General features: G+C 42.4%; 1 pseudogene; it reads right to left on the reverse strand.

The window, feature by feature from the left end:
* The window catches only part of LOC149524632 (zinc finger MYM-type protein 1-like), a 40,914-nt pseudogene extending 35,927 nt beyond the window's left edge, over window positions 1–4,987 (reverse strand).
* Window positions 4,988–23,662: the final 18,675 nt, after the last annotated feature.

Here is a 23,662-nt window from a genome sequence, read left to right on the forward strand (position 1 = left end):
CAACTAGTTCATGGTTACATCACCTACATGGGAGTGATGGGACAGCTATACCCAATACTGAAGTATTTGGATTAGGGCTGTCAATTAATCACAGTTAATTCATGCAACTAACTCAAAAAAATAATTGTGATTTAATAAATTATGATTAATCACAGTTTTAATGACACTGTTAAACAAGACTGCCAATTGAAATGTTTTTTCTCCGTTGTCAAATATACTGATTTCAATTACAACACAGACTACAAAGTGTAGAGTGATAATTTTATATTATTTTTATTACATATATCTGCACTGTAAAATGATAAAAGAAATAGTATTTTTTTAATTCCCTTCACACAAATACTGTAGTGTAATTTCTTTATCGTGAAAGTACAATTTCCAAATGTAAAGGGGGGGCATTGTTACATAATTGCACTCAAAACCAAAACAATGCAAAACTTTAGCATTTATAAGTTGACACAATCTTACTTCTTGTTCAGTCAATTGCTAAGACAAATAAGTTTGTTTGCATTCATGGGTGATAATGCTACCTGCTTCTTATTTACAAAGTCACCAGAAAGTGGGAACAGGTGTTCATATGGGATTTTGCAGCTGGCATTGCAAGGTATTTACATGCCAGATATGCTAAACAATCATATGCCCCTTCATGCTTCAGCCACCATTCCAGAGGACATGCTTCCATGCTGATGACAGCCATTAAAAAAAATACATTAATTAAATGTGTGGCTGAACACCTTGGGGGAGAATTGTATGTCTCTGGCTCTGTTTCATCTGCATTCTGCCATATAGTTCATATTTTACTAGTCTCAGATGATGACTCAGCATGTTGTTCATTTTAAGAATATTTTGCTGCAGATTTGAGAAAAAGCAAAGCAGGTGCCAATGTGAGATTTCTAAAGGTAGCTACAGCGCTCAACATAAGGTTTGAGAATCGGCAGTACCATCAAAAATTTGAGAGGGATGAGGTGTTGAGTGTGCTTTTAGAAGTCTCCAATGTAGAAACTACAAAACTCAAACATTAAAAGAAAAGAGAGAAAAGAAAATCAATCTTCTGTTGGTATCATATGACTTAGATGATGAAAATGAACATGTCTCAGTCCACATGGCTTTGGATCATTATAGAGCAGAAAACATCAACAGCATGGACATATGTCCTCTGGGATAATACTTGAAGCATGTGTAGAGCCCTTACTAAAGGGGCCTCTGACTTTTTCTGGGGGGATCCTTTGTGCTGCAATCTAGCCCTAGAGACTACAACTCCCATGACCCCTTGAGGAAAAAGGAGGAAGCAGGACTCATCTGGGCATTTTGGAAGAGAAAGAGGCTCTCCATTTTGGCAGAGAAGAGTTAGGCTGCTGTGGAGGAGCCTTTGTCTAATCCAGGAGCTGTTGTGTTGCAGCTAGAGCCTGGGACTGAGAGCCTGTGGGGCTTGGTTCTAAGCAGACTGCTGCAGAGGCTGCTGATTGTCCCAGAGGGGAGAGACTCTGGCTGTGCCTGTGGCTGAGAAGAGCTACATATACCTGCACACGAGAGGAAACTGTGAGTAACTGGGCTCTTTGGGAAAGTGCTGCCTGGGACAGACCTCAGAGATTTAGACTAACTCTGGGTCCAAAGAGAGGCAGAGTGACCACTCCAGTGAACCAGAGCTGCTGGAATTTGGTGGGGCCTGCTCCAGTGGCAGGGGGATTTTGCATCTGGCTGCTCAGCTTGGACTAACACACACAGGACCTGCATAGTGCTGTTTCTACTCCACCTGCAGTCCTTTAAGCGTGCCCATGCAAGCAAGCATCTAGGACTCTGAATCCAGAGGAGTGCATACTCTGGGGTAGGATAAATGGTGGCAATGCAAATGCCAGATAGATACGTTTCCTTTATTTCTGTGTACTTTTTAAATTTATTTTATTCACTTTAATCTGTTAAACCCTGTTTCTTTAAGTTGTTAAGTAAATGTATGCTAATTATAATTTAACCAATTAGATGCATATTATTTATAATTGTTGTCTTGGAGTTAGATCTAGATTATTGCTGGAATAACTTTATTCCTGGAGGCTCCCAAGACACACCATTAAGTGTGCACAGGGCCAGCCAGATGGAAGCATTGCCATTGTATATTTTTTAGGAGCAAAGGACTGCAGCAAGGGGGTGGATAGCGAATCCCCAACTAAACAGCATCACCACTGGGGTACTCATGATCTCCTTTTATGTTAAAACCATCAGGCACCCAGGCACACATGTGAGTTTGACCTACTCCTGAGTAATCCAGGGAGAAAAAAGATGGTTATACATGAAACAATATGTGAATCTTTAGTGTATATAGCATGTAAATATCTTCAAATACCAGATACAACAGTGCCATGTGAATGCCTGTTCTCACTTTCAAGTGACAGTGTAAAAAGAAGAGGACAGCATTATCTTCTGCAAATGTAAACAAACTTATTTTTCTGAGCAATTGGCTGAACAAGAAAGAGACCTGAGTGGACTTTTAGACTCTGAGGTTATACATTGTTTTATTTGAGAATGAAGTTACTTTTGTAGATAATTTTACATGTGTATGTTCATGTGTATGGCTGATCTGGTTAGGTCCTGTGATGGTGTTGCTGGTGTATATGTACCAGCAACTACACACTGCACCATAATAACTCGAACTCAGGAACCAATCCTTGCAACAAACCTCGGTGCCAACTCTGCCCACATATATACACCAGCAACACCATCACAGGACCTAACCAGATCAGCCATACTGTCACTGGTACATTCTCCTGCACATCCACCAACGTAATATATGCCATCATGTGCCAACAATGCCCCACTGCTATATACATTGGCCAAACAGGACAGTCCCTACGTAAAAGAATCAATGGACACAAATCTGATATTAGGAATGGCAACATACAAAAACCTGTAGGGGAACATTTCAATCTTCCTGGACACACAATTGCAGATCTAAAAGTAGCCATCCTGCAGCAAAAAAACTTCAGGACCAGACTTCAAAGAGAAACTGCTGAGCTACAGTTCATCTTTAAGTTTGACACAATCAACTCTGGATTAAACAAAGACTGTGAATGGCTTGCTAACTGCAAAAGCAGCTTCTGCTCTCTTGGAATTCACACCTCCAGATCAGCTGCTAGAAGTGGGCCTCATCCTCCTTGATTGGATCCACCTGGTCATCTCCAGCCTGATCCTGGCCTGCATATTTATTCCTGCCTCTGGAAATTTCCACTACATGCATCTGATGAAGTGGGTCTTTGCCCACGAAAGCTTGTGCTCCTACACTTCAGTTAGTCTATAAGGTGCCACAGGACTCCTCGTCGCTTTAGTCTTTAAAGTGCTACATAGTCCTGCATTTTGCTCCAAAAAAAAAAAAAGGTTTGTCTGAGAGCCCCCCAGTGCCTGTTAGCCCTTTTGAAGTTTGTTTGCAATGTCATTGCCCTTGGGCATGCCTTCTATGTGCCCTTTGTTATAGGTGATAGTGGGATAATTAGGAAGCTGATGGAAGATCATGGACAGTCATTGTTTCCTCATTCACTTTAATGGGATGTCCATATGGTGGAATATTTGCACATTCAAAGGCAACCTGCAAATATATTTGCCAATCTATTTGGACACAGCAGGCAGCATGAGTTCTGACTGTTGTTTCAGGTGGCATTGGTACAGCCCTAGCAGTGAAAGGAGTCAATAGTTTTGAAGGCCATCACATTCCTGGAGTTCTTCCCCAGTCTGGTGGTGATCACTGTCTGCAAGAGAGCATTCAAAGACAAAAAGGTCAGGTTTTGGGGCAATAATAAATGTGAAGTTCACATGGTGAAGTCTCGCTTCACAAAATTGGCTTGTGCAATAAGGTTGGTGAGGCCTTTCATTTTGAGTCACTTCAACAATATTTACTTCACTGCACAGCAGAAACTTGGGCTTCACAATGGCATAGCGATGCTCTCTTAATTATAAGTTGGTACATTTTAGAGCCTGCCAAAAATGAGTGGAACCAATGGGCAACTGAGTTGTTAAAGGGGTATTTAAGGAACACAAAGAGATTGCTGAGAAACTAAATGAATTCTTTGCTTAGTTTTTTACTGTAGATGATGCGAAAGAGATTTGCCCAACCATTTTTTTAGGTGACAAGTCTGAAGAACCTTTATAAAATAGATAGATATTAAAATAAAGTAAAAAACAACAACAAATCACCAAATGGCACTATATGAACCTGGAATACTGGACACAGTTCTTATCACCCCATCTCAAAAAAACACCTTACAATTGGAAAAAGGTACAAAGAAGGGTAACAAAAACAATTGGGAATATGCACTTATGAAGAGAGATTAAAGAGACCGGGTCTATGAATCTTAGAAAAGAGAAGACTAATGGAAGATATAATAAAGGTCTATAAAATCATGTTTACTGTGAAGAAAGTGAATTTAGCCTTCATATTACATAAGAAAAAGGGGTTATCCAATGAAATTAGTAGGCAGAAGGTTTAAAGCAAACAAGAAGAAGTATTTCTTCACAGCATATAGTATTGGCCTGAGGAATTCATTGTCAAGGGCTGTTGTGAAGGCCAAAAGTGGGCTAAAACAAAACAAAAACCAAAAAACGATTATGGAAGATAGGTCCATCCAAGGTTATTAGTCAAACTGGAAAGGTTATGCCTAAATCTCCTTACTGCCCAGTATTGAAACAAGATGACAGGAGGTGGTTCACTTGATGACTGCCCTGTTCTGTTGATTACCTCTGGGGCATCTGGCACTGGGCAGAGTCAAAAGACAGGATACTCGGCTAGATGGACCATTGGCTCTGACCCAGTATGGCCATTCTATAAATACTACAATTTCTTTTTAAAAAGCTTTTACTTTGTTGTAAGCAAATTCTCACAATCCTCAAATCTTTGAAGTACTTTTGCTAATGTTGAGATAGGATCAGTGTCATTTCCACCTCTGATGGGGATGTAATCAATCTTCATTACAACACTTGGGACAACTTTCAGCAAAATTTCCATGGTTCATTGGAAAATTAGTTTATCGCTACAGTGGCAATCCATTATACTAGTATAAGTCCTTGACTTTGTATATAGTGCTATGTTTTTTGTGATGGCATGAAGACATGGACTTGCTTAAAATATTTGGCTTGACCCTATCCCAGGCATAAATCCTGGCCATTACACCATCCAGGGTCCTTAATCTGTCCTTAGAAATGTGTAGGTGAGTATCCAGGAGTGCTGTGCTCCCTTTAGGTTCTAATCCAAGCCAACTGATGGGGGCGGAGGGGACAAAGGGGGCAGATGCCCTGGGTCCCTGTTAATTGCTGCCAGGTATTATGCACCAGGCACTGCTGAAGGGCTGACTGACCAATTCTTTAACTACCGTTATTTCCTAAGGTCCCACTTCCTTCACTTTTAGACAGGACACAAAGTATAGTATGTTCCTCATTTTCTGTGCTCTGCCCTCTGAAGGTAAAAAGCCCTCTGCCTTTTTTTCCCCTCTGATCTGGTGGAATCTACCCTCCTGGCCTTGATTGTCACTTTTGCCTTTTCTGGTCAATTGTCCAAATCTTGAACCATTTATGACACTGAGCTATTTTAAGTTAATAAACTGATGCAAAGTGAGCTGTAAATACAGTATTTGATGCTGAAAATGGATACAAAGCATACATTTTACTTTGAATCAAGAGAAAGAGGAGAAAGTGTTACAAAAGGCAGACTTTACAAACACTTTTGAGCCACTTGTCTCCCTATACCAGCTGTTTGAACCTAGCTTTCTCTTTGAAATTATTTTTACTTTATATACTCAGTCATACAATGCTTCTGAAATGTTAATGTCTTTTTGTGTATAAAACAGGGCTAGATTATCCTTCCTAAGTACTTTTAGCAGCCTCTTAGGTCTTTGGCAGTGACGATAATGTTTAGAATCCCCATAGTTGATGGGGGGGGGAGGGGGGGAGACAAAAAAACCACCCCTGTCTTCCTTCTCAGAGAATAAATGCTTCTTGTGACTCACACTGTATTTAGTTCTCTTGAACTCCGCTGTCTTTTTTTCTTCAAAATTGAAGTAAATTTACAAGGGTGTTTAGGGAGAAAAGTGAAAAGGCTTCTTATTTTCCAAGCACACCAGGTTGGCTTCTTTGAGCAGCAGCCATTATTCAGTAACTACATTCCCTACTGAACTCACAAATTGAATTCAGGGGTAGTGCAGGGATGGTGGGAAGGTTAGATAAAATGGCAAGTTGTTCCAGTGAGTCCCATAATGATGATAATGTATTATTTATTTAGTGCTTGCAGCTGAAATTGGCATTTTACAACATGTAGAATATTGTGACAATCAAAGGGCCAAATTGCTTGTCCTGAAGAGTTTAAAACCTAGCAGCACAAATGGGAATTCAGACTGGGACCTCAGGGTGCCATTGTCAGGCAACAATGGAATTATCGTTGTTATTATAAAGATAATTGATTTGAGCATGGTCACATGTGGACATTATTGAATGAGCTGATATTCAGAATATAGTTCTCAAGGTGGTTGATGTACAATAATTGAAAAGCCATTCCCAGCATAAGGGACCAAATGTAACAAGACATGAAACTAAGGAAAGGGAAAAGACAAAAGGTGAGATCTAATCATTCCCTTTCCTTATAATTATGTTTGAAATAATTAGATTTGTGTGTGTGTGTGAGAATAAACAATAATTTCCTCAGCCACACACAACCTGTCAAAACATTTTCCCCTAATAATAATCAAAATGTGCAGACTGGCAAATAAAAAAAAAATCAGCTTAAGCTTTTACTAGCATTTGATTTTAGGATACTGATTTCACATATTTTGATATATGACAGTGACAATTTGTGTTTTTACAACTGGAAAGTTTAATATTTTTAATCTCATTTTCTACAGTCGTCATCTGACTCCCTCCACCCTAATTTTTTGTAACCATGAAACTTTAAATTCAGACAAATTGATAACAAATACTTATGTCTTATAATTCTACATAACTATACAAATTTAAATAAAGCAAAAAAAATGCTTAAAATAAACATTGATCTTATTAAAATTTAAAAAAATCAAATTATCTCAAAACTACACATCATTCATCTATTTTCAATTAATTGTGGCAAAGCAATGTTCTCAGTGATTTACTTAAACAGAAACAGAGCAGCTCAAAATACTTCATGTCACCAGGCCTCATTCACCTACAGCTGTCCCCATGTCTACTACCACAGTACAAGAATAATCCTGGGCTCCCCTCCATCTCCCAGGTGGGTTTTGGGTGGGCTATGGACCCCTAAGTCTTGCTCAGAGGTACTTCAAACCATTCTTCTCAATACCATGAAACCCTCTACAAAGAAGTGTTATGCTGCCAAATGGAAGGGGTTCTCTCCCTGATGTCAACAGCATCTTTTACCTCCTGGGGAACCCAAGATTATTCTTGTACTGGAATATTTTCTCTTTGAAATCATTGAGTCTATCCATATGGTCTCTAGGAGAACATTTAGCAGCTATTTATACCTTTCATTCTCTGCTAGAGAATGGCTCAGTTTTCACCCATCCCACAACAGTAATGTTACTAAAAGTTATCAGAATATTCTCACAGTTTGGAAACCTATATTTGCTAGAGGGATTTTAAGCTTGTTCTAACCACACTGCTTTACCCACAATCTGAATTCTTGTCCTCCTGCTCTCCCTCACATTTATTGGTGTGGGAAGCCCTCCTAACTATCATCACCTTGGCCTAGACAGTGGATAAGCTCCAGACCCTCAAGGTGGACCTGCCTGATATGATCTTTCACAGAATCAAGGTGCCCCTATGCTAGCATGTGACCTCTTTGTGGATCATCACCTTGTGGTGGTGGAGAGATTTGTGTGATCCAGTGACCCCCAAGAGCGATGCTGCCTGGAATCATGTACTCTTAGCATCACCCATGGTAGAATGGCCAAGGGCAAGGTTTCAGACAAAATCTGATCCAAGAAGTCCTCAATGGCAGAGAAGATGGAAGATAATTGCATAATGGAGGTGAAACTGTTGTGTAATGTCATAGTGCCTGTGAAGGCGATGAAGGCTGCAGCAGACAGAGGATCTCCAATCATTGTGGTGTCCATGCCATAGGTTTCAAGCCCTCATCTGTCAAGGACAGTGTGGTGACAGTTGTGCACCAGTCACCTCACTTTCAAGGAAGTCCTGCACAAGCATCTTCCCTTTTGGGGGGGAAAACAACACCTGCACAAGTCAAACATCCTGTGGGGATCAGTGAGTGGCAAAAGGAACTGGACAGCAAGATCCAGAAGTTTCTAGTCAGACAGACAAGTCTATGTCTAGACTTCACGCTTCTTTTCGAAGAAGCTTTTCCAGAAGAGTTCTTCTGAAAAAACTTCTTCCAAAAGAAAGTGTCTACACAGCAAAAGTGCATCGAAAAAGCGGTCTGCTTTTTTGAAAGATAGTGTCCACACTGAATGGATGCTATCTCGCATTTAAGCTGTGATTACTATGGACGGAGTGGCCACCAGAGCACCTGTGCTTTTTCCTCTTTCCTCTTCTTTCTAAAGAACTCCTTCTTCCCCATCCACACATGCTTTTTTCTGAAAGAGCTCTTTTGGAAAAAGGCTTCTTTCTCGTAGAAAGAGGTTTACCAATGTCGGAAAACCCCCTCTGTTCTTTCAATTGTCTTTCGAAAGAACACGATTGAAATGTGGACGTAATTGAAGTTTTTTCAGAAAAATGGATGTTTTCTAAAAAACTCTGCAGTGTAGACATACCTACACAGGTGGTGTGTGTGTGTGAGTCAGTCATCTTGGCAGCTGCACACATGACTGAGCAGTCCTCCTAAGGACCCTCTCTGCTTACCCACATGGGGAAAGGGTTATAAGAAGCCCTAAAAATAGTCTTGTCTCTTTTCCTCTCAGCTGGATAGCTGCATCCAGCAGGATCATAGCCCCAGCAGTTGAAAACGTTTCAACTTTGGAATCTGGAACGTACATACCCTGATGGACAACTCAGTGATCAGAGTGATGGACAGCTATCATTGCTTGAGAACTGAATTGGTTTAACGTCGATATTGCTCCCTTGTCAAAAGTTAGATGAGCTGCTGAGGGACAGGTGAGGGAAGAGAAAGGAAGTTACAGCTCCTTTTGGAATGGAAAATCTTTAGTTGAACCTCGATTGTATGGAGCATGCTTTGCTATAAAGAACAAGCTCGTAAGGCCGTGGTCACCAACAGGTCGATCGTGATCGACTGGTCGATCGCGAGGCCTTGACCAGTCGATCGCAAGGCCTTGACCAGTCGATCGCAAGGCGTCCTGTCCACCCCTCCCCCATTTCCCTCCCACCCCCGAGAAGCCCCACTACTTACCTCAAGTGAAAATGGAGGTAGTGTCGGCTTCCTGGGGATGGACAGAAGTCCTGCAGCTTAGCGCCACTTCCAGCGATTCCGGAAGTGTGCTAATTGCTCTGCCAGGTGTACTGAGGGAGGGGGCATCAGCTTCCTGCATCGCACAGGAGGGGTGAGTCAGCCCTGGGGGAGGCGCGCGTGGGGCTTCTTTGCGCTGGGGCGGGGGTTTAGCTCCAGGGCAAGCGCACACGGGGCTTCCCTGTGCGGGAGCGCGAGAGGGGGAGGTCGGCCCTGAGGCAGGCGCGTGCGGGGCTTCCCTGCGCCGGGGGGGGGGGGGTTAGCTCCGGGGCAAGCGCACACGGGGCTTCCCTGCGTGGGAGTGCGAGAGGGGGAGGTCGGGCCCCAGGGCAGGCACGTGCTGGTTTCCCTCGGGGGGGGGGAATCCTGGGAGGAGGCAGATGCAGGGGACTCTCTGCCTCCACTGGCACCCCACTCCCCAGCCCCCACATCCCAGCTCCAGAATGCTGTCCCCACTCCCCTGTCCCCAGCTCCAGAACGCTGTCCCCACTCCCCAAACTATGTCCCTATTCCCGTCCCCACTCCCCGAACTATGTCCCCACTGGCACCCTGTCCCCAGCTGCAGAAACCTGTCCCCACTGGCACTCTGTCCCTTGCTGCAGAACCCTGTCCTCTGCCCTCCCAGCACCCTGTTCCCTCTCCCCTGCCACCAGCCGCAGAACTCTGTCCCTACAAAATGTATAATTATAAATGCTTCATTTTAGATTTAAATAGCATGAATAAAAAACAGACCATTTATTTCATAACTATAAACACGTGATTTTAATTTTATATATTGCATAATTTAAAAATAAACTGTTTATCAAAGTGTGTAAGTAAGGGTTGAGGATAGCAAGTGATGGACAGGAGGAGAATAGAGAGGGTGGGGCCTCAAGGAAGGGGCAGGGCTTCAAGGAGGGGGCAAGGCGATAGATCTTCGCCTGTTCTGAATTTAAAAAGTGATCTTGGGTGTAAAAATGTTGGAGACCACTGTTGTAAGGTAGTCATCTATGAGTGGCTTATAACACTCTGATTGAGGCTCATTACAAACCAACTGATAACAATTGTGAGCCCCGATGAGGACCTAAAGGAAGATTTCTACTCTCAACTCAGTTTTATTGGAGACCCCCTGAAGAAGATAAGTTCATTCTTCCGGGGAATTTCAAGGCATGTGTTGGATGAGACTCAGACTTGTGGAACGAACAATTGTGAAAGAAGGAGTTGGCAAAAGCAACTCAAATGGAATCCTGTTCCTGATCAAGTGTGCTGAACATGATCACAAACACTCTTTTTTAACAAAAGGACAAGTTCAAAACATCTTGGAGACACCTGCATTCAAAGCACCAAAATCTCAACTAAGTCATAGTTCGTGCTTGAGATTTCAGTAATGTTCTTCTCATGGGAGCAATGGCAAGTGCTGATGACTGCTGGACTGATCATCGCCTCATTCAATCCACAATGAAAATTAAGACCACTCTTAAATGGAGGCTGCAAAAGAAGCAGATCAGGCACAGGTTGAAAGTTCAAGATCTGAAGGACCCCGTTAAGCATGACCACTTCCAAGCTGTGTTAGAACAAAAACTTCTATCAAAGTTTCCGGAAGAAACTGAGGAATACTGGAGCCACCTTAAAGCAACAACCACCAATACCAAAACCATAGGCTACCACATCAGACAGCATCAGGGCTGTTTGATGAGAATGATGAGTTGCTTGATTTCAACATCAATGAGAAGAGAATTGCATTTTGTGCTTGGCAGAATGATATAAATTGCAATACAAAGAGAGAAATCCATACTAAGGCAAGGTCAGAAGTCCAATGTGAAACCAGAGGACTCAAGAACAAATGGTGGACTGAGAAAGCAACATTTAATGGACACTGCAAAGGGTCCATATCAGTGGGGGGCCACTCTGACTCCCTCTATTACCCTGTTAAAGAGCAATTGCAATGTCACAGTCTATAACCAATTTGCCCGGCACATCTTGGGCCTAGCTGCAGGCTGAGCAACAGTTTACAATGGCCACACCCTAGATCAGGGCAAGCACTCAAATAAGCCTTTTTAAGGCCCGGCCTTCAATTCAGGCAGAGCCGTGGATTAACCATTAAGGGCCCAACTGCAGTGCGGCCTGGGCAGCAGTTTGTAAGGCCCAGCCATGGGTCGGGTCAGGGCAGGACAGAAAGACAAAAGTTTACCAAGAGCGGTTCAATAACATTTTAAAACTTTGTCCGGGTCCCACCAGGGCTGGGGTTGGGTCTCCTTACTCTCGGAGAGCCGTCAAGTGCAGGACTTTTGCACCACAGGGGGAAGCCTGCTACCTGAGGGGACGGTGGCAGGGGGAACGCAGGCCTACCTGCTCCACTATATCCCAGCCTAGGGCCCTGTCAGTGGCAGCATAGCAGCCACTGGGTCAGCGGGGATCCAACCCGCAACACACTGACCTTCATCTCCTCAGCTGCCGTGGGGTCAGTTGTCCCTGGGCCACTTCCCAATTCACCCGGAGGCCTACTGGCTTGGGCATTGCTCCTTGGGGTCAGCTGGGGATGGAGATGCTGGCAGTGTGTCCATAAGGTCTAGCTCCAACTCCGACAGGGGCCTGGGCGGACCAGTCCAGTCATGGTGGCCCAGCAGGGATCCCGGAGGCCTCGGCCAGTCTTCAGGCAAGGGCAGTGGTCTTAGTGGCCTAGGCCAGTCTTCAGGGGCTAGCAGGGGTCCTAGAGCAGCCCAACCCAGTCCTCCCATTGGACGCAGCATAGCTAGGCACTTTGCTGCGGGAGCTGCGGCTGAGCATCTGGCCTGTTCGTCCACCAGGCTCCAACTGAGCCCTGAGCTCTTATATTCCTGGTCCCACCTTCCTGTGAGCAGGGATGGGTGATGCTAGACCTGCCCACTAAGGGGACTTAGAGGGCCCTTCCTCCTCCAGGTGAGAGGGAGGCCATGGTATTATTCTAGACTCCTTATAGACACTCATAATAAACATGGTTTCTTTACTGCCATTAAGGCTGTTTATGGACCAGCTTGTCATGGCATGTACTCCCTTTGCTCTAAGGATGGAACCACATTTTTGAAAGACAATGAAGCCATTAATTTTCACTGGAAAGAACATTTCGAACATCTTCTTAACCATAACTCCATGGTTACAGATGAAGTTCTTGCGTAAATCCCCCAATGACCTTCTAGGGATGAGCTCGGAGACTCTCCCAATTTGAATGAGGTATTCAGTGCCATCAAGCAGATGAAGAACAAGAAGGCATCAGGTCCAGATGGGCTCTCTGCTGACATCTTTAAAGATGATGGATCAGAGTTAATTCGGCAGCTTAGCCTGCTTATCCTTTAAATCTGGATAAAGGAGGTGATACCCAGTGAAATGGGGGATGCCTTGATTGTTACCCATTAAGACAGGGAATTAAAAAGACTGTGGAAACTATTGTGATATCTCTCTCCTTGCTGTTACAGGCAAAATTCTGGCATGTGTCCTTATGTAACCCACACACCAAGTGTGGTTACTGAGTACTACAAGTGGCACCTAGATCACTGCAACAGTTAAGATCAAGGGACCTCTACAGCATGGGATGGGAGGCAGCTGGCTTTTAGCTCAGCGGGTAGAGGCTCCTAAAGTCAGCTCCCGAGATCCCAGGTTCAAATCTGCTTTGGTGGTGGTTACAAGTGGGGGCTTGTCTGGGATTTGCCCATTCTCTGCCTCTGTCAGAAGAAATTTTACCAGAGTTGCAGGGTGGCTTCTGACAGAACTACGTATATGATCCTCATTGCACAGCAGCTGCAAGAGAAGTGTCAGGAGCAAAACCGACCATGGTACATGGCTTCTATTGATCTAATTAAAGCCTTTGACTCAGTAAATTGCAGTGCCCTTTGGACTGTACTTTCAAAGATTGGATGTCCTGATACATACATCAGTGTCCTAAAGTTGCTTCATGACAACATGAAAGCAACTGTTCTGAGCAGCACTGGCTCCCAGCATGAACCTTTCAAAGCACGAACAGGAGTCAGACAGGGCTATATCATAACCCCAACCATGTCCGCAGTCATTTGCTACCTAATTGCTGGAAAGCTCCATCTGGCATTGAAATCATCTACAGAATGGATGAAAAGCTGTTTAGGCTTAGCTGGTTGAAAGCTAAGAGTAAGATAAGAAGATCATGACATTTGAACAGACACCAAACTTCTTGTCTATCAAGCTGTCTATCAAGCTGCCACGCTATTGTATGGGTCTGAAACCTGGAAAACTTACAGACATCACTTGAAAGTCCTTGAGAGGTAACACCAACACTGCCTCTGCAAGATCATGAAGATCAAATGGAAAGACAGGTGCACTAATATCAGTGTTCTGGAAGAGGTAAAGACCACCAGGAACAAGACAATGATCAGCCATCAGCAATTTTGCTGGACTGGTCATGTTGTTTGGATGCTAGACCATCGCCTCCTAAAACCCATCAGCTACGTCTACATTGGCCCCTTCTCCGGAAGAGGCATGTTAATTTCCAACTTCAGAATAGGGAAATCCGCGGGGGATTTAAATATCGCCCGCGGGATTTAAATAAACATGGCCGCTGCTTTTTTTCCGGCTTGGGGAAAAGCCGGAAAAAAGTGTCTAGACTGGCGCAATCCTCCAGAATAAAGCCCTTTTCCAGAGGATCTCTTATTCCTACTTTCCAAGCTGGAAAAAAAGCGGCGGCCATGTTTATTTAAATCCCGCGGGGGATATTTAAATCCCCCATGGATTTCCCTATTCTGAAGTTGGAAATTAACGTGCCTCTTCCGGAGAAGGGGCCAATGTAGACGTAGCCATCTTGTTTTCTCACCTGAAAGAAGGATACTGTAATTTGAGAGGACAACAGAAGCATTATAAGGATTTGCTAAGGGAGTGTAGCAACCTAAAGCAGTGTAACATTGACATTGATACTTGGGAGACACTCGCCCAGGATCGCTCAAAATGGAGAGAAGTCCTAAGCAATGGCTCCCTGCATTTTGAATTTGCCTACCAACAAGCTGAGGAGGAGAAGAGGTACAAGAGCAAGGAGAGACTGGCTTCTAGTCATGGTCAACAGCCTCCTGCTGTACCTGAAAACATCTGTCCTCACTGTAACAGAACTTGAGGTTCAAGGATCAGCCTTATCAGCCACCTGAAGGTCTACATCTCCCAGGAAGATGGCCATACTTGGCAACAAGTGATTGCCACCATCATGCTAACACCCCAGGTTTATCTCCAAGGTGCCTTCTAACTTTCTCTTGAACCACACAGTGAAGATGCCCTAAGCAACTATTTGACAGGCAGAGACTTGTTAACCCTTTAGAGACCCTTTCCTTGCTCCAGTACACAAGTATGTAAATATTAGCATTTTTATTTTAGAAAACTAGGAATTTCCATATTGAATCAGACAAATTATCTATCTAGTCCAATCCTATCTCCAACAGTAGTCAGCAACGTGTAAGAATCCTGCAGAACCAGCAAGTGGATGATCTTCCTCACCCCTATTTTTCATCTTGATGGGCTTAATTCCTGAAGCACAAGGCTCAACAGTTGACATTCTTTCCACAACATTCATTATAATAAAAATAATTCTGCATTTTCCTGATACCCATATAAATACCCAATCCCCCTTTTTTTGCATCCTTGTAAGTTCTTGTCCCCAATGACTTCCTGTAACAATGAGTTCTGTGGTTTTTATAAGTTTTGAATGTCTTACCTTCAAATTTCATTCATAATCTCTTTGAGTGTTGTAAGTCAGGGATAAGAGAAGGTCCCAGTCTTCTTCTTCTCTATACCATCCATCATGTTATCATGGCCTGTCTTCAACTCCTTTCTAAGGTAAACAGTTCCAGCCTTTTTAGTCTCTCTTCATACAAAAGTTTTTCCAGGCCCTTTATCATTCTTGTCACCTTTCTCTGAACCACCGTTAGTTCTGCAATATTCTTTTTGAGACGAGGTGATAAGCACTGGGTACAGTGTTCCAGATAAGGCCACACTATTAATTTATCTAAAGTCATGATAATATTTCTCTGTGTTAGTCAAAATCCTAGCCCTGATTAATCTTAACACCTTGTTTGCTTTCTTAACCATAACTGTAAATTTAGCACAGGTTTTCACCGAACTATCTACAATGATGTCCAGGGTGTTTCCTTATTTTATTTCTCCTTTGTAGAATAGAAAGGAATAATTTCCGGTCTTAGATATTATTAGACACAAGTTTAGGGACTGGTGGTAAGAGCTCCCGGGAGTCAGATTTTTAAGTGATATTTATATGGGAGTCATCAGCAAATTGTCAGTCTCTTTTAATCCTATGGGTCAAACAGTGAGATTTTGCATTGTACTACAGAAACTGGGAGAAGAGGGGGAAGCTGTCATTTTGAATTAGCTCTTGAAAAGAAATCCCCCCTCAGCAGTTTAGAATACTTTAAAATGTCATTTCCAGTGGAAAACACAGGCAATAAATAAAATACAGATGTTTCAGTTTTCCAAGGCTTGAAGCAGTTGTTACATCTAAATCCAAAATGGCAGTAATTAAGATTTAGGATAATTTCATCCCACAGATAAAACCATAACAAAATTGCTACATTAACTTTTTTATTATTTAATATATACACACACACATATATGGAGATATACCTAACTCATAGAGCTGGAGGGGACCTTGGAGGTCCACTGCCTTCATAGCAGTACCAAGTACCATCCCTGACAGATTTTGTCCCAGAGTCCTAAATGGCCCCTTCAAGGATTGGGCTCACAATTCTAGGGTCAGCAAGCCAATGCTCAAACCACTGAGCTATCCCTCCCTCCAAGTTTGTAAAGATGTGTCTGTGTCCTTCCAGATCAAGTCTATTCTGGGTGGTTTCCTCAATGGCATAGGGAGATCCATGGTATTGGTACACCCTGGCATTTCTACTTGGCCGAGACCCTTCCTTTCACATTGCAGAAACAGATTAATAGGTCAACATCTTGGGAACCCAGAAGCAAGCAATAGGAGGGCTACTTTGGGATTCCAGCATCTGTTCTTGGGGTAACACTGTGGATGGAGATACTTAGGCTACATTCTGTATAACTTTATATTACCCTTCTTCCTGTTCCTCAGTTTAACTCTTTGGTGAACATAGGCCAGAACTCAGTCCCTTCAGGACTTTTAAGAAATCATTACATGAAGTTAAACCTTAGGCTATTATACGCAAAACTCTGCTAAATGGAAGTTGTCAGTCTCAGCCAATTCCAAAGAGAGAATATCACACACGTTTTTTAGTAAAATGTTTAATTCATATGGATTACATTGTATATAGTATAAAATATTGTAAACAGTATTTGAAATACTATCTTTGTTAAAGCTATTAAACAGTAAACTGAAAGGTGTTGCTCATGTACATTTTTCCTTATGTTATAAAAATGCAAATATAAGATTTCAGTATAACATTTTCTTTATGTTAATGTGTGCATAGCAAAGACACAATCCCCGCTGATCTTCTCTCCGAGAGGATGTCTCAGTCTTTACAGCATGACGATAATATGTAGATGTGTCAAAGCTTGAGAAATGGCAGCATCTCAGTCCTTTAAAACACTTCAGAATGCTGTCAGAGAACAGTCTGAGGATCACCAGAACTAGACGCATTCCAGGCCTTAGGTCAATGGCTGACTCATTGTTGGTGAAACAGAAGTCTATATCCAACATGGTAAGGGAGTTGGGGACATCATACATAGTATCAATTTATTGTATTCCTATAAGATTCTTGCTCTATAGGGAACCATCTGTTTCCCATAGGCCTAGCGCAGTTCAGCAAGAATTCACAAATCTCCACCCCACCCCTCTAATTGAAGCAGATCCCAGGCTAAATTAGTTAACTGAAAGCTTAAGGTTCAGTCTTACCTTTATTAATTACAGAACATGTAACAAATCCAAATGTTCTGGAAGAAGATTGGCAATAAAACAAGCTAGTTAACCACTGAAAAGAGTGTGAGGAGGGGAGAACATGGGGGAAGGGTTCACGGCTCTCAAGTGTCCCATCAAAATGCCTTCTTTTGACCAAGAAGGGATGCATGTCATCTGTGTTGTACCCTTTATCTTCTGAGGGCTCATAGGTCTGCTCAGAATAGAATGGCTGAGGGGCCGGTCAGGACTTATGAACAGCTGTTTGGAAAATTTCCTATTAGAGGTGGGGCGTATATTCCTAAGAAGAAGGAGTTTGAGAGAGATTTCCTGAGTGAGTAAAATGTCTCATTGTTCTTTACAATAAAGAGGTTGTTACCCTTAAAAAGGGTTGTTACCAATACGGAGGTTGTTACCCTCCAACTGCAACCCCTCGACTGTCTTGAGGAATCCTGATGATTGCAACTAAGAAGTCTGACTCATAACCATACAGGTTGGCATGAAGTGATAAGCCAAGTCCATTGTCCTGAGAGATGCATAGAGGGATAATCTAGCCACCAGTTTATCTTCATCCTGTGGTTACCTCTGATAGTTTGCTGTCATTTATAAAGCCATGTTTTGACATGCATGTCTGGTAGTTTGCACTAGGAAGCGTTAGGCTGGCTGATCAATCCTTTCTAACAAAGACTTTTAATTTCTTGGTGTCTTTGTCTGTGGGGGTGGACCATGGCTGAGGCAGTCTGTTTCGCTCTGTGACTGGCTGGACAAAGAGAGAGTTTGGATTAAGGTGTGAAAACAGGGATTCCACCTCTACAGGGGACACAAAATATTTCCTTTCAGTCCTTTTTGGGGTAGGGACAGAAGTGGCTGGAGTGTGTCTAATAGCTTGGACAGGCTTCATTGTGTCCTCCTTGAGAGGAGCATCACCTTGGAAGGAGCCATGGAGTGGGAAATGTTCAGAAGTGTTTGGGTGGAATCTGAATCTCCAACAAGGGGATATGGAGTGTTTCTGTGATCCTCCTCAGTAATCCTTTCATAATGTAGGGATAGAGTCCCTCCTCCTTTCTGAGTGGTACTGAAAAGTTGGAAGTTCCCAGTACTGCATGTGCTAATATGTATCCCTCATAGGCTCTGCACACACCCATTCCAGGACACAAAATTACTAGGTTTATGGGGCAGTCTGAGATGCTAAGCAAGCACTAGAGGGATACTACCCCAAAACTCAGATTGAAGAGACAAGGATTGGGAGAATCCTGAATTCAGAAGAAACCTCATAGAGGGCTCTAATACAGTAAAACTCCAATAGTCCGGTATCCAATAGTCTGGCACTCCTGATAGTCTGGCATAAAAATGGCAAGAGCCTAGTGAGTGAGCTTCAGCAAAAAATGAGTCACAAGGTAACAGCGGCAGCAGCTGAACTGAGCAAAAAGGATAAAAAAGGCTTAAAAAAACTAAAACATTACAGTATACTGTATACAGTATGTACAATAAAAAGGGTTAAGAACACTTTATATACAGTATATAATGTATACAGTATATATATAACCAGTTTATAGTGTCTCCTGATAGTCCGGCATATCTGATAATCCGGCACCACCTAGGTCCCATAGGTTCCGGATTATCGGAAGTCTACTGTACATGCCTGGTACAAGGGGAAAAAGAGCAGCTGATCTCACTCAGCAAGGGAATGTGTGATTCCAAGGAAGAACAAGTGACTTTTATGTGTCTATTACCAGGGTACTCAAGGGCCTAAACTGTGAAGGAAGAAGAGGGAGGAAATTTCCCAACCCCAAACCAATTTAATTAAGACAACTGTCTAATTTTCAATCTATTTACAGAATAAAAAAATTGAAGGAACACTAGAATGCCACTGCTAGAGGTTTCTGTCCTTGACCACTTGTGGCAGAAAGGAACTGGAGAGGTGGCCAGTCTGCTTCATCCCTTATACCCTTAACTAGGAGCACAAGGAGACTTGTTATTCCATCTAATAAATAGCTGTTGTTACAGTCTGCAGCTAAATATAACGGGAGACTGAGGAACAACTAACCAGAAAAGAGAAGAACAGGCTGAAACCTGTTTCCAAAGCATAATGCCTCCCAATAACCACAGTTAATACTAAAATAAGTGAGAGAGAAATAAGCTAAACTGTCCATACAAGTCGAGTAAAGAGTAAAATACAATAAGGACACCAGCACTCTTGTATATGGTATATTTAGAAACAACGGCAGGAATATATTGAGTCAGTGTCCCGCTAATTTTCCGTAGCTCCTAAATTTCCACTTAGTTTTATTTTGCTCCATTAATTGATCCTGATTTTGTTATTCTTACACCTCCACTATTAAAAGCAGAAGGAAGTTTCTGAAACCACAGAGTTCCGATAGATTTTCCACTCCCCTCCTGCACAAGGGGATAGTGAGGATTCCCATAATAGGGAGTTGCAGGCAATTGCTTGACTATGTTCTGCTCTGATGTTTTCTGCTGAAAGGAAGAACAAATGGAATATCTATTTGATCTTTGCAGCTGCAGTTGGACTGCAATGCCAGGGAGAGCAGTTGATCCACCTGGTATCTATTATACTGTTCATTTGTATTTAGATCAAAAGACAAACCATTTTAGGTACCTGGTGGATTTTGTTACACAATTAGTAGAGAATGGTATCAACAGGTAGGTGAATAGAGAAGGTGAGCCGTGCAGTTATTGAAAACCATGGGAACTGTTTTAATAGCAAAAAAAAATTGTACTTTAGGGGGTCTATCAATCCTACCCCAATCATTGGGGTACAAGAAACAATGTAACCTACAAAATGTACAATTAGCAGGGTAATACAGCTCATTGTTTTCCTTACCACACAAAAACAAGAGCAAACAAGGACAAGTTCGAAGGCCTCATCAAATAAGTATTTAAAACAAAATAAAATGCAGTTCTAGATTGTGGCACCATGATTAGAGGAGGTCCCCTATCTGAGGAAATAAAAAGTTGTGAAAGCTCGCCATCCTCTTTGTGTTCTGATGACATCCCCAGGAGGCACACAGAGCAGTTTCAAAATGAAAGCAAGCTCCAGGCTAATTATTTGATTTTTATAGCACTGAGCCTCAGAAAAGTTTAATCTTTCACCTGAGAGTAGTAGAAAAATCCATACAGCCTGTACTTTGGGTCTGTGCTAAAATACTCTGACCCCCCAGGGGCAAGCAGGTAAAGAAAAAGTAATATCCAGTTGCTGCAATTAGAAGAGTTCCCTCACCCCCGCTATGAGATACCAAATGCTTTTGAATTCCTGCACAGTCACCGTTCAAATTTTGTTCTTTCTAAATGATAACAGTTACAATTAAATGAATAGAACAGGTAAAAATTAATTACACTTTTTCACTGCCACATTTTTCCATGGATAGATGTTCTGCATTTTATATTTCAGTGTGGGACTAGATAAGTATTTTTGTAAATTAATCACTCTCTCATTACTGGAGTAAAGGTCAGATCTTATGAAAAAAAAACCCATTGCCTGTGCTTTTACTGGAAATGATACTTTGGTTTAATTCCCTGCTTCATTGCTAATTTATTATTTTATGCTCCATAAAGAGTTACTTAAGCAGGAACCAAAGACGGAGTCTGGAATTGCACAGGCAGACATTGTCGTTAGATAATTTTCAGTCAAGTGTGAAATTCACCAGGGGAACATTTTAGATTTGTACAGCCTGCATTTTTTTTTAAAATTCAGGTCATCTTTATTCTTTTGTCTTTCTAGATAGAAAATGTCATCTCAAAGAGTGATGTGTGAAGTTTGATCAGAGGTTAACCCAACACAGTGAAGTTATGAAAAAGCGGAGACTACCAGAAAAAAAAAGTGTTGCCAGTCAATATCTAAATAAAACCCATTGCCCAGGATCTATAGGTACTCTTCAAAAATAAGAGATCCCATCTAAAAGCTTCTTTGAGATTCCTAGTATACAAAGTTACATCTGATACCAAAGAAACAATTATGCAATACGAATGCTTTCATAGCCTGTGACACACAGAGGCTGTGTCTAGATTGCATCCCTTTTCAGTAAAAGGGATGAAAATTAGACACATCGCAATTGCAAACGAAGCGGGGATTTAAATCCCCCCCGCTTCATTTGCATAAACATGGCTGCCGCTTTTTTCCGGCTTGGAGCTTTGCCGGCAAAAAGCACCAGTCTAGACAGGGATCTTTCGGAAAATAAAGCCTTTTCCGAAAGATCCCTTATTCCTCTTAAAATAAGGAATAAGGGATCTTTTGGAAAAGGCTTTATTTTCCGAAAGATCCCCGTCTAGACTGGCGCTTTTTTCCAGCAAACCTCCGAGCCGGAAAAAAGCGGCAGCCATGTTTATGCAAATGAAGCAGGGGGAATTTAAATCCCCGCTTCATTTGCAATTGCAATGTGTCTAATTTGCATCCCTTTTACGGAAAAGGGATGCAGTCTAGACACAGCTACCGTGTCTCTGGAGTGCTCACAACCATAAGAGGCAACCTCTGGACAGATGGTCAAAGAGCAGGGCAGAAACCCCAAACTGGATGTATGTTATATTATTAGATTTCACCAACCTAATCAAAAGTGCTAACTGCTTAAGGATATGACTCATATGACTCCCATTAAGAAGTCCAGCCCTGATAAAAAACCTTGAAGTCTTTTACCATTGACTTCACTGAGTTTTGGCTCAAGGCCTTTTAGGCCTATCTTGACATGCCTTTCTCTATTCCATAGATGTTTAGCACTGGACATTGGTCAAATTCAGACTGGAAATAGGATGTAAATTTATGACAGAGAAGCTAACTATTGGAACAACTGGCCAAGAGTTGAGATGGCTTCTCTCTCACTGACCATTTTAAATCAAAATAATTTTTTTTAAAAAAAAAAAGCCTATTCTGTGAATTATTTTGAATGAAATGCTATGGCCTATGTTATACAGGTTTAGAGTATCTCAGTGGTTTCTTCTGGCCTTTGAATCTATACACTGTCTTAATTCATGACTTTTTACAAGGTGACACAAATACTAGATTATGCATTGTAGGGATCACTCTTATATTTGCAAGAGAAGTGTAGACTTGGGTGGAAATTTTAAACACTCCTACTGAAATACTGTGACCAATTCTGGTGTCCACTATTTTAAAAGAATGATAAAAAATAGAGAGCATTTAGAAAAGAATGATTTGAAAGCTAAACAAAATGCCTCACAGCAGGAAACTTAGAGACTTCATTCTGTTTAGCTTATGAAAAAGATTGAAAGGGTACTTGACCACAGAGCATAAAGCCAGGTCTACATTACAGACCTGTGGTAGTGTAACTGTCACTCAACAGTGTGAACAATTCACATCCCTGAGGTATATCTACAATACAGAGTTTTTCGGAAAAACAGCCATTTTTCTGAAAAAATCTCATGTCCACACTGCAATCGCGTTCTTTCGAAAAAAAAATCGAAAGAACAGAGGGTTTTTTCGGACATTCGTAAACCTCTTTGTTTGAGGAAGAATGCCTTTTCTGAAAGAGCTCTTTTGGAAAAAGGCACATGTGGATGGCGAAGAGGGAGTGTTCTTTTGATAGAAGAGAAAAGAGGAAAAAGCACAGGTGCCTTGGTGGCCACTCCGCCCATAATAATCACAGCTTACATGCGAGATAGCATCCATTCAGTGTGGACGCTATCTTTCGAAAAAACAGACCGCTTTTTCAGTGCGCTTTGGCAGCGTGGACTCTCCCTTTTGGAAGATCTCTTCTGGAAAAGCCTCTTCCAAAAGAAGCCAGCAGTCTAGACATAGCTTAAGCGACACAGTTACATGAATCTAGCCACCCACATAGAGGCTGTGTCCAGACTCCATGCCTCCGTCGACGGAGGCATGTAGATTAGCCAGATCGGAAGAGGGAAATGAAGCCGCGATTAAAATAATCGCGGCTTCATTTAAATTTAAATGGCTGCCCCGATCTGCCGATCAGCTGTTTGTCGGCAGATCGGGAGAGTCTGGACGCGATGCCCCGACAAAGAAGCCTTTCTTCATCGACACAGGTAAGCCTCGTGAAACCAGGTTTACCTGTGTCGATGAAGAAAGGCTTCTTTGTCGGGGCATCGCGTCCAGACTCTCCCGATCTGCCGACAAACAGCTGATCGGCAGATCGGGGCAGCCATTTAAATTTAAATGAAGCCGCGATTATTTTAATCGCGGCTTCATTTCCCTCTTCCGATCTGGCTAATCTACATGCCTCCGTCGACGGAGGCATGGAGTCTGGACACAGCCAGACAGAGCTATGTCCAGGGCTTGACAAATAATGAAATCTACTCACCAATGGCGAGTAGATTACAACCTGGAAGAGCCGGCGTAGAGCGATCTGCGCATGTGCAAAGTGCAGAACCGCACGGCTGGCAAGCAGGGCTCACCACTGCTTGGCGAGCCCTAACTATGTCCATGGGACAACTTTCCCTATCAACATAGC

This window comes from Pelodiscus sinensis, chromosome 3 (genome assembly GCF_052426305.1).
Source record: "Pelodiscus sinensis isolate ZL-2025 chromosome 3, ASM5242630v1, whole genome shotgun sequence".
Taxonomy (NCBI): Eukaryota; Metazoa; Chordata; order Testudines; family Trionychidae; genus Pelodiscus; species Pelodiscus sinensis.